The sequence below is a fragment of the Eriocheir sinensis genome, unplaced genomic scaffold, assembly GCF_024679095.1.
Source record: "Eriocheir sinensis breed Jianghai 21 unplaced genomic scaffold, ASM2467909v1 Scaffold1131, whole genome shotgun sequence".
In the NCBI taxonomy this organism is placed as follows: domain Eukaryota; kingdom Metazoa; phylum Arthropoda; class Malacostraca; order Decapoda; family Varunidae; genus Eriocheir; species Eriocheir sinensis.
In genome coordinates, this window is record NW_026110443.1 from 77,501 (window position 1) to 87,587 (window position 10,087).

A 10,087-nucleotide genomic window follows, 5' to 3' on the forward strand; every position below is an offset into this window, starting at 1 on the left:
TTATAGTATATCATCCTAACGGACTCCTCCTCCCCCAATTGGAAGCCAGCGTGACGTCATGGCATGCATAAGAAAGCTGTTTAACGAAACACACGAGAAAAAAAAAAAAAATTCTGCTCCCGTCGGGGATTAAACCAGTGATCAACGAGGCGGGTATGCCCCGCCTTAACCACTCGGCCACGGAGACGCCCTTCTCATGAGGCAAGCTAGGGAAGAGTTGGTCATCAGGGCGGCCGGTCAGCTGCAATACAAAGTATAGCCAGCGCAGAGTAAATAATTATAAGAAATACTAAGTTTTGCAAAGTCCTGTTCGTTAAGGTATGTCCTTAAGATACACCTCTACTTAGAGCAAGAGAGTTTCGATAAACAAGTTTTGGATCACTTACTTAACCGACGCGTCCTTGTCATCTTAAGTATAAACGTGAACGGGCTAAGTCTTTACCGACGCGTCCTTCCCAGCAAACCAGCACCGTCGGCAGAAGGGCGCCCACCGTCAGCAGAATTCCTGACGTCAAATCGACGGAGGGCCTCCGTACTCCAACGACTTTAATTATCGTCTTCTGCAGTGACATGCTGTATGTGCGTGTGTAAAAGACGTTTTTATTTATTTATTTTTTTTTTAAATGTGGCCCTAAGGTATCTATGTGATGGATAATGAATCGATCGGTCTTTCGAGAAACTGCAAACGACCATGGGCATATAGTATATACACTTCTGTACACACACACACACACACACACACACACACACATAGCACAATTAACATTCACCAGTGACGTGAATCCCTCTTCGATTGATTTTTTTGTAAATCAATCATTGTGTTATCATTATTAATGTATGTAAATTAAAATGAACTTGGGTACTTCGTGGAGTTCTATACTCATAATGTGATGCGAAAAAAAAAGTCGGGTGATGTGTTCCCTGCACGCCGCCGCGACACGAGTCAGTGTGCACTGTGACGTGGGCGGCAGTGGGTGTGTGACGTGTATGTTTCTGTGCGATGTAAGTTTGCTGAAGTTCTTATGTATCTTATGCTGTACTGTGGTAGTTAGTTGTAATAAGTGCAGAAGATTCGCTGTAACTGATGAAATGACTCATTCACAACCCGATAGCCTAGCTACGTACTTTGTTTTCTGGCGAATTTTCTTTCTTTTTGTTTTTCCTTAAATTCTCGCATTCTTTTCCTAATACTGTAATATTATATGTGCTAGTGGCAGATTCGTTGTCATAATATTTATTAATATAGTAGCCTACTGCATAGTGTAAGTGCATAATGCTTTTTTTATTATTAATTTCCAGAACGTGTCCGTGGGCCTAGGAGAACGCATAGCCTACTGCATAATGTAAGTACATAATGATTTATTTTTATTTTTTTATTAACTACAGGACTTCACAACATACTTATGACAGTAATTTTCAGGATGGTAGCAGCTAACAGCGATAGAAAAGTAACAATTTGATACGGACTAATTAAGAATTTAGATTTTATTTATTTATTTATCTATCTTTTTTACTTAAAGTAGCCTACCTACATGTAGCTTACTGTCAATGACTAGGATTTCTGTGTTCAAATTATGGGCCGGAGGACCAAAACAAGTTCAGGTAGTGGAATAATTACGAATGAGCAGCAGTTACATAACGGTTGTTGTATAGTTCATGCATCATTTGTGGGAAAGATAATTGAGCCAGAATAATACGGAATTGGTAAATTAGAAGGGAGCTATGTAGCTGATATATCATCATATGTAATATAGATTTAAATGGTTTGACATATATGTATGTTGCACGATGAATATATGTATGGGAACAAATTTACTTGAAGTTGTAATGACAACTACCTCAAACTATTACAGGTGTCTATATTTTTTTGTTAAGACCATTATATTTTGCTGTTGTAATTAAATCATTCATAAATTCAAAGTGGACAATGACGTTTCATTATATGCTGTTATACTCTTCAAGATTCTTACTTAGTTTGATTTGCATGTGACATGCAAAAAGTAATTTTGTCACGTGGTATAATTTCTCATGCAATTTTTTTTTATTGGTTTAGTTAAGTAACTCGTCTAGAATTATAGTTATAATTTCAGTCGTTGCAATACATTTATTTCTTATGTCCTTAAGCCAGTGTGGCTTGTGGTAAAAGTGAAGGGCGATGTGTGGTGAGTGGGGGCTGGGACTAGCATATTATATATGATCGGCATATGGGAGACATATGACCGGCATACTACGTCGGGCTTCCGGTAAAACGATGAGCAAAAGGGACATCGGACCGACGGAGTTTTGCACCGTCGGGCCGCCGCAACAACACACGTCGGCCCGAGGGAGGGCCGACGTACTTGTGTTTGCTGGGAATTGTCATCTTAAGTAACGTGAACGGGCTCAGTCCCAATTCATACGTGACCGATGCGTCCTTGTCATCTTAACCCTTAAACTGCCTGAGGTCTAAATGCCGGATATTTTTCCTTCGCGAGTTAATATTAACATTATAATAAAAAGCGGAATTATAAATCTAATAGTATGTCATCAATGAGAAAAATGTAATCTGATGTATTACAGCAGCTCAGAGTAGTACATGAATAAGTATAGCAAATAATAGGCTCTAAAAATTCGCGCTTTCCAAATCGCGGGAAAAGTGACACGTGTAGAATGATAAGTTAGGTCTCTCTCTCTCTCTCTCTCTCTCTCTCTCTCTCTCTCTCTCTCTCTCTCTCTCTCTCTCTCTCTCTCTCCCCGGGCTGGGCCACATATAATAAAAGCTTACTGCCACACTGTGATAAAGATAAACGTTCAACAAAATACCGATGTTTTCACACACACACACACACACACACACACACACACACACATAGGGAGGAGGGGGGGTGATAAGTTAGACTTCTCTCTCTCTCTCTCTCTCTCTCTCTCTCTCTCTCTCTCTCTCTCTCTCTCTCTCTCTCTCTCTCTGTATTTGTTTGTTTGCTTTTTTTCTCTCTGCATTTCTTTGTTTTTCCTCTCTCTCTCTCTCTCTCTCTCTCTCTCTCTCTCTCTCTCTCTCTCTCTCTCTCTCTCTCTCTCTCTCTCTCTCTCTCTCTCTCAATGCATGTATACGCATAGACGTGTGACGAGGGCCCCCACGTCTTTTTGTATTTTATAAACTTTCAGTCTCTTCATAACTCCTTTTCCATCGTTGGACTGTTCTTTACTGATCCTCATCATCCCGGCTATTTTCTTTGTTGACATGTCAGCATTGGCCAAATCATCGACAGTTGTCTCCTTTCTGCCAGGAAGCGCCGCTGTGCCGTGTGCAAAATGGCGTCGTGTGCATTCAACCGCCAGTCATGGTCAAGCGAGCGTTTGTGAAGGCATGTTATTATATCATTATTTAGGATGATTAAAATGACACATAAATGACTGATTTCATTTCAATTACAATGTTCTCATGATTTGAGTATAACCATGGCAAATATATATGATTTACTTTCAATCTCTACATAACGAAGAATTTATGTTGTCTAATTTCCAAGTGAACGATATTCTGCTTGTCAAAAAGTTTCGTCCGTTACTTGTAAAACGACGTGGTTTCATGGTTCTTTTTCTTTTTAAAGTGTATATAGTTGATTGACAATAATAATTAGCATTAACAGTGATAGGATGTGCCTCAACATAAGATTTGAAACGAATTTGAAAGCTTGCCATAATCTAGTTCGTGAACGAAAATAGACGAAGTAACGGTTCCCGCCATGGGACGGACAGAGAGAGAGAGAGAGAGAGAGAGAGAGAGAGAGAGAGAGAGAGAGAGAGAGAGAACATCCACAGATTCATCCAGCCAACCAGCCAGTCAGGCAGCTAGACAGACTGACAGAATATTCATGTTCCTGTCAACAAAAAAGTCACGCTACCGTTCTTGGGGTAACGTTTGGGAGGTGGGGGGGGCGGGTCAGGGGTGGAGACGAAGTAACGGTTCCCGCCATGGAACGGACAGAGAGAGAGAGAGAGAGAGAGAGAGAGAGAGAGAGAGAGAGAGAATCCACAGATTCAGCCAGCCAGCTAGACAGACAGACAGACAGACAGTAACAACTACACTTGATCCACTTCCCTCCCCTGCACACTTGGCTCCCCCGTCCCCACAACAGCCAACACATATATGCGTGTTATGCACCTATACAGGTGTCCTGCGCATTACTGTCGAGATCCAGATATACACACACACACACACACATAGCACAATTAACATTCACCAGTGACGTGAATCCTTCTTCGATTGTTGTTTTGTAAATCAATCATTGTGTTATCATTATTAATATATGTAAATTAAAATGAAATTATGTACTATGTGGAGTTCTATACCCATAATGTGATGGGGAAAAAAAATCGGGCAAAGATGATAGTGTTCGCTGGACGCCGGCACACAGTATGCAGCGGGCGGCGGGTGTGGGTCGTGGTACGTGAAGCGTCTGCTCTTCCCTGCTGTATTTTGAAATACTTTTCTGTGCAAGGTAAGTTTGCTGAAGTTCTTATCATGTATCTTATGTTGTACTGTGGTAGTTAGTTGTAATAAGTGCATAAGATTTGCTGTAACTGGTGAAATAACTCATTCACAACTCGATAACCTAGCTACTTTTATATTTTCTCATTTTTGTTTTACTTAAATTCATCACATTCTTTTCCTAATACTGTAATAATATTTGTGTCAATGGCAAACTCGTTGTCATAATGTTTAGTAATATAGTAGCCTACAGCATATTGTAAATGCATACTTTTTTTTAATTGATTTCCATAACGTGTCCGTGGGCATTTGAGTAGGCAGACCCTACTGCATAGTGTAAGTGCATAATGTTTTTTTTTTTTTTATGAGTAGGCAGACCCTACTGCATAGTGTAGGTGCATAATGTTTTTTTTTATTTTTTTATGAGTAAGCATAGCCTACTGCATAGTGTAAGTGCACACAACATACTTATGCCAATAATTTACAGGATAGTTTCAGCTAACAGCTCCTAAAACAAGTGACAATTTTATACGGACTAATTAATAATTTAGATTTTTCTTTTTTTCAAGTACCTACATGTAGCCTACTGTCAATGACTAGGATTTCTGTGTTCAAATTATGCGCCGGAGGACCAAAAAAAGTTCAGGTAGTGGAATAATTACGAATGATCTGCAGTTACATAACGGTTGTTGTATAGTTCATGCGCCATTTCTGGCAAAGTTAACATTAACTATGGGAAAGATAACTGAACCAGAATAATAAGGGTATGGTAAATTAGAAGGGAGCTATATAGCTGATATATCATCATAATTAATATAAATTTAAATGGTTTGATATATATGTATATTGCACGATAAATGTATGTCTGGGAACAAATTTAGTTGAAGTTGTAATAACAACTACCACAAACTATTACAGGTGTCTATAATTTTGTTTAAGACCATTATATTTTAGTGCTGTAATTTAATCATTCATAATTCAAAGTGGACAATGAAGTTTCATTATCGCCAGTAATACATATATTAGGTGACTGATTATTATACTCTTCAAGATTCTTACTTAGTTTGATTTACATGTGACATGCAAAAGTGATTTGCAACATGGTGTAATTTATCATGCAATTTTTTTTTTTTTATTGATTTAGTTAAGTAACCTTAGTATACTATATTTATAATTATAATTTCAGTCGTTGCAGTACATTTATTTATTATGTCCCTATGTATACGTGGTGCTGTAGTATATATATATATATATATATATATATATATATATATATATATATATATATATATATATATATATATATATATATATATATATATATAAGCCAGTGCGGCTTGTGGTAAAAGTGAAGGGGGAAGTGGGTGAGTGGGGCTGGGGCTAGCATACTATATGATCGGCATATGGGAGACATATGACCGGTATACTACGTCGGGCCTCCGTTAAAACGATGAGCAAAAAGGACATCGGGCCGACAGAGTTTTGCACTGTCGGGCCGCTGGAGGCCCGACGTACTTGTGTTTGCTGGATTGTCATCTTTAGTAACGTGACCGGGCTCAGTCCCAATTTTTACTTAACCGACGCGTCCTTGTCATCTTAAGTAACGTGAACGGGCTCAGTCCGAATTTTTACTTGACCGACGCGTCCTTCTCGTCTTATGTAACGTGAACGGGCCCAGTCCGAATTCATACATGACCGACGCGTCCTTGCCATCTTAAGTAACGTGAACGGGCTCAGTCCGAATTCTTACGTGACCGACGCGTCCTTGCCATCTTAGTAACGTGAACGGGCTCGGTCCGAATTCTTACGTAACCGACGCGTTCTTGTCATCTTAAGTAACGTGAACGGGCTCAATCCGAATCCGTATTTAACCGATACGTCCTACTTGTCATCGTTTTGGAACGGACTCAGTCCAATTTTTTACTTCTATTGTTGGCAGCGTAGAAGTGCATTTCACCCTTGTGAGTCACTTTTTCTTGGCGATGCATGTGTTTCCTTTTAGCCTTGACCGTCCCACATATACCTGTTTCCATGTCGTGCAGGTAACTGACAAGCAGAGGGCTGGTGTAGAAGTTATCCGTATATAGGATATGTCCTCTGCCAAGTTACGGTGGAGCTGCTGGTGTTCTCGCCTCCGCGTTTTTTGGCTTTCGAAGAGCCACTTGGTCACAGCAGCCTCCCGAAACGGGCTGCTCCAACAGGGTTTAGGTGGATGCCATCACCAAGGAACAGGTCTGAATCGTAGTAAAAACTGTTCCACAAGTTAGCGAACTGGACGTTTTCTTGTGAGCAAAGGGACTGAAGTCTGTTGTTTGTGCTGAAGGCCTTACTGTAAAAGCTAGGTCCAGCACCGACCCTCGGGAGGATTCCTTAGATTATGTTGTTACTGGCATCAGTTTTACGTGTATACTGCTTGATCATCCGGCGGTATTTCCCAAGCAGTTTCTCAGAACGGGTTGTCTTTACGTCATTTGTCCCCACGTGAATGACAAAGAGGGTGTTTCGATCGGCATTTCTTGTGACATCATCGCACGCTGCGGTAATATCATCCAGTCTGGCACCTGGATAGCAGTAACGCTTTCTGCGGCCGTTTGATGAACGACCACATTACTAAACTAGCTGGCCATGCACCATGGAGTCCCCAACTAGGCAAGTCTCAAACTCATCCTCCATGGTGTCTGCCAGCACCTGGAACCTATTGAAGGTAGTGGGGGTCAGTAAATCCTTGGTTGCCTGCTTCGGTTTGGCTCCATTCCTTACAGGTTGGAACCCGACATCCTGTGAAGCAGGAAGAGAAGCGTTAAGTGGGGCAGGCTGGAAGTTGTCCTGTGAGGCAGGCTGGAAGTTGTCCTGTGAGGCAGGCTGGGAGTTAGCCTGTGAATCAGGTTGGGGGTTAGCCTGTGAGGCAGGCTGGGGTTCAGCCTGTGAGGCAGGCTGGGGTTCAGCCTGTGAGGCAGGCTGGTGGTTGTCCTGTGAGGCGGACTGGGGGTTAGCCTGTGAGGCAGGCTGGGGGTTGTCCTGTGAGGCGGACTGGGGGTTAGCCTGTGAGGCAGGCTGGGGGTTAGCCTGTGAGGCAGGCTGGGGGTTAGCCTGTGGTGCAGGCTGGGGGTTAGCCTGTGAGGCAGGCTGGGAGTCAACCTGTGAGGCAAGTAACACGTCCTCCCGTGAAGCAGGAGATTCGTCTGGAGAGGGCACAGTCTCGGTGGAGGGCCTCTCCACCATCGATGATGGAGTCACTGCCACATTGCTTGCAACAAATTCCTGAAGGGCTTCGAATTTCGTTTCAAGATTGTAATGTTTGACTTTCCATTCAGTCACAGCCCTCTGAAGTTGTAATCTTTGAACGCAGAGGCGGCAAGTTTTACTCAGCTGGAAGTACTGAGCTGCAAATCGTCCGGGACAGACGTCACACTTAAGGTTCGAAGGCATTGCTATAAATTTAAGCGAGTTAACAGTTTGGGCAAATATTAAAAGCGCTTTCGAAATAACTTAAAGTGTGACCATAAATTGAATTAGATCAAAATTGTGCATGGAAATTAGATACATCTGTGTTAGATGCCTCCAACACTGGGAGTACCCAGTGAGGATGTTGCTTTGCCGCCAACAACACCGTGACAGGTACGTAAGTCGTTTACGTACGATTCGGTACGGCACATCAGCATCTGGGTGTTCTCTACTAGGGGGGAGAGAGCCTGAACCTGTTTGTCGAGGCACTCCCGAGTTCCCTCTGCACGGGTCCATCTTCTAGCCCCGCCAGCGAACGAACGGGGAGCGAATCTCTCGAAAATTCAATGGTAACCATCCCGATGCAGGCCATACGCGGTATCGTTGGTCATCCAGCCGGGATTCTGCCTTAGAGGCTTTCAGGTATAATCCCACGGACGTAGCCTCGCTCCACTGGCCGATCGACCAAGAGCGGAACCATATGTCAGGACCTGCCGTTCCTCTCGTACTGAGCAGGACTGCTGTATCAACGACACAACTGCCAACAGTAGGGTTAAACTAACCTGTCTCGCGACAGACTTCTCAAGTCTAGTTTCTCACTTTCTACCTGTCGGACTTCAGTGAGCCTTTTTTTTTAACATGGGTTCCTATGGGATAGGTAACCTCAGGGAAAGTGAGAAATTTAGTCCGACAACTAAGCCGTCTGATTTGGTGAATTCTTGTCGTGAATCTACCTATGGTGAGAAACATGCTACCTATTTCCGCTGACCCCTCTAAAAGCCCCCCCGCCGGTAAAACTGACACATCTCATCTGGCGGGTAGGGTAAACCTCAGCCGTGTTCTTATGCTGCACACCGGGAACGCCCTCGGGGAAGGTGTGTGCATCGTCATTTGTGTAGCCATCCCTCATCTGCCTCAATGTGGCCACTACTAACTTCCCTGGCTCCACTTTACTGGAATAGTGATAATACCTAGTGGCGGTAGCCAGGGAATGGCAACATTGCTCAGCGACCTTCTGCTTCCAGGCTGGGTCATCACATTTTTCCCAGAGAGCTGATATCTGGGAGCGGCGAAATATCCTGGAAGTAGACTTGCAATGGGATGTGGACGTAATCGCCGTCTTATTCACAATCCTGCTCAGATTGGAAAATGTTATTTTTGAGCAACATTTGGCCTCCGTTATTTGAAACCTATTTGGAAACACTAGGCAGCTTGGGGCCATGCAGGACGTTGCCACCGACAAGTAGAACAACATGTATGCATCTGACACCTTTCTGCAAGATTCCTCCAGATAGAGGAGCGAGGGTCCTGCAAAGAAAATAACCCATTACTCATACATAGGGATACATTTTTTCGTCAATCTTAAAAGATCATTGGGTAATATATGCCATAGAAGTAAACCGTAATTACCTTGCTGAACTGTTTTATGCCTCGCAACTCGAATCACGTAGTAGTTTTCAGGCTCAGACCCTTTTGTCCTCCTCTCCTCCATATCGAGATATTCCCCCAGTGTGAACTCAGCAAACTCCATGGGTCTTCTTACTGATTGTATAGCAGTCACCGCTCAACTGCGTGCTCCTTCCCCTCAGTGTCAATTAAGAAAATGGGCGCTGCAGAGCCGTCCCAACATGTAATGTCCATCGTCACTATGTGTCTGCCAGTCTGTCTTGTCGCGTCTTCATTGTCAACTTTCCTTGTCTTCGTTTATCTTTTACTGTCTGTCCTCGTACATTGTTCCACACATACACCAACACTTAAATGTCACCCACACTTCACAACATTCACACAAACGCATACCCACACAAACACCTTTTCTTTATGTTTTGTTTGTGCCATTGACCTCTGTGATTTTTATCCAATAAAGTAACCCTGACGGATATTGAGTTTCTCTATCCGGGAACCTATTAGCATTTGAGAACACTCGCTACCACCGACAATTGTATCATCAGTGTAAGGATGTGGATGTCTCTGAGCTTGCTAAAGTCGCTCAGGGCCAAAGGTGTCACTTCTGGGTTAGTCAAGCACTTCTTGGCATTGCCAGAGGTGTTCTTGATGTAATCGGATTTTAGGATTTTATCGATCTTCCAATGTGACGTTCTAATTCTTTCTTTACGTTTGGTTTGGCCCCTTCTCAACCCTCCCTTTTTTTTCACTGCGGGAACAATTGTATAAAAA

General features: G+C 42.8%; 1 long non-coding RNA gene across 1 annotated transcript in view; it reads right to left on the reverse strand.

Moving 5' to 3' along the window:
- LOC126989353 (uncharacterized) overlaps nt 1-8,258 on the reverse strand; it is a 22,561-nt gene extending 14,303 nt beyond the window's left edge. The window contains exon 1 of the long non-coding RNA XR_007743219.1: nt 8,167-8,258. This is a non-coding gene — a long non-coding RNA (uncharacterized LOC126989353). The remainder of the gene's footprint in view (nt 1-8,166) is intronic.
- Between the last annotated feature and the right edge of the window lie 1,829 nt (nt 8,259-10,087).